We start from the raw sequence: 2,004 nt of genomic DNA on the forward strand, positions 1-2,004 counted from the left end.
CAAAGTAACAAAAACTTTAATAGGTTTGAGTTAAATATTGGCAGTGGTATTGAAGGAATATATACGGTAATATTTGTTCATTTACATTGACATATCACTAATACCTTTTATCTTTTTTGTTGCTGATTCTTGATATGCTGATGTGGTCAATGGTGCTACTGAAATTAATAAAATTACACATTGATTGAAATATTATTTGTATTTATTATTTTATATTATTATTTAATATTATTATTGTTTATTATTAAATATTATTATTATTATTAACAGTGTTATTGTTGTTATTATTATTATTATTATTAAAATTTGGTTACTTTATTATTTTTGTTATTTATTATTATTGATATTATGAATTTTTACTATTATTATTACTATTATCTATTTGGGTTTATTACAAACAAGTAGTTTTGCCTGCCATGGTGACCGTATTCTAAGACAAGATCAATAAGGTTGGAAAACTTACCAATAGAAATCAGCTTATCTTGAAAACCTACAACAATGGGTATTGCTCCTGGTGTTTGTTGTCCATCTGAAACAGATACAGTAAGCGTGTACAAAACTGGTAAAAAATATAGACTCAAAATGTGTTTTGTAAAATTGCATGATGGTATTACAGTATTAACAAAAAAAAAGAGAAAGAAAAAGAAATCTCTACCCAAAACACACACCCAAAAAACGAACATACCTAGGCCTCAGGCCTCTATAAAATATCTAGACCTAAATAAAACAGCACATTACTAAAATCCAATTTAACAAAAAAGTATTAATATAGGCCTTAACTTACATGCAAAAAGCTGTTGGATAGAGTTGATTCCGGAACATGCAGTTGTAGTGGGTAGAGTACTATTGAACGTTAATAATCTGAAAAAGTAAAATCAATGAATATTTACTAACTTAGGTACAGTATGTCATTTATTTTTTAGGCCCTAGCCTAGCCTTAGGCCATGCCTAATTATAGGAATAATAAATAGCCTGATGCATCTGCTTTTTCGTATGTAATTTATTTTTTATTTTTTCTTCAATCCATATATTCTTGTAGGGCTTTATGTCTTTATGGTAGTAGTAGTAGTAGTACAGTAGTAGTAGTAGTATGTAGGACACTAGACCTACATAGGCCTAATATAGACCTAGCCTAGGCCTAGGCTAGGCCTTTATATAGGCCTAGGCCTACACTATATTAATTAGGCCTATGGGTTGGCGTTCGCGAAGTTTAGATATGGATATTGATCGAAGCCTTACGTTATTTTTACTCTATGAAAGCAAACAAAAATAAAAGTGATATAGGCCTACCTATACCATTATCAATCATTGAAACAAAAGTAATCATATTCATATATAACGTTTAAACTTACAATTTTCTAGCCATATTTTCTTGGTGAACAAACTAGCCCAGCAAGAGATTCGCTAGCTTGAAAACGAATCTAGTGTTGACATGATCGACTGCCAATTGACGTACTGTGATTGGTCAGAAATGTATGTCTGTGACGACGGATTCCCGCCTGATTTCACGTCCTCTACGAAATGAACTCGAACTTAAGGTTTTTTTTAACTAGCCAAGTGGACTAGTAAATTAATATTTTTACTTGTCCTCAATCCCTTTCACTAGCCACTATCTTGCCAACTTCGAAAGGCCCAAATACCATATTTGTGACATGCTAATCATGCTGCCCCTCATCGATGAAGTAACACTGACAGATAAAGAAAAATCGTTCTGTTGTCTCTGTATGAAATTATGCCGCGAAATATAAATACAGGAATCTATTTGTATGTACAGTGCACACAATACGATGTTCGGTACGATGTTCAGTTTTCAGGAAAGATCGGTTTGTGGAACATTTCTATTGAATCCTTTCCGAATAAGGTTGGCTATAGTTAGGGCCTAGCCTAGACGCTTATGAATATATGCTTAGCATAGCCCAGTCAGTGAATTCGGTATGACTAGCCTACGAAAAGTTAACATATTATTAAACATATAATACGTACAGTACCTGTTGTTTAGCTGTA

General features: G+C 32.2%; 1 long non-coding RNA gene across 1 annotated transcript; it reads right to left on the reverse strand.

The window, feature by feature from the left end:
• Window positions 1-471: 471 nt before the first annotated feature.
• Window positions 472-1,382, reverse strand: LOC117117944. Its single transcript, XR_004446974.1, has 3 exons — window positions 1,353-1,382; window positions 785-861; window positions 472-529 (listed from the first exon to the last, which is right to left on the reverse strand). It is a non-coding gene; the product is annotated as an uncharacterized LOC117117944 (long non-coding RNA).
• Window positions 1,383-2,004: the final 622 nt, after the last annotated feature.

The sequence above is a fragment of the Anneissia japonica genome, unplaced genomic scaffold, assembly GCF_011630105.1.
Source record: "Anneissia japonica isolate Jap-2015-1 unplaced genomic scaffold, ASM1163010v1 scaffold84_len49912_cov105, whole genome shotgun sequence".
NCBI lineage: Eukaryota > Metazoa > Echinodermata > Crinoidea > Comatulida > Comatulidae > Anneissia > Anneissia japonica.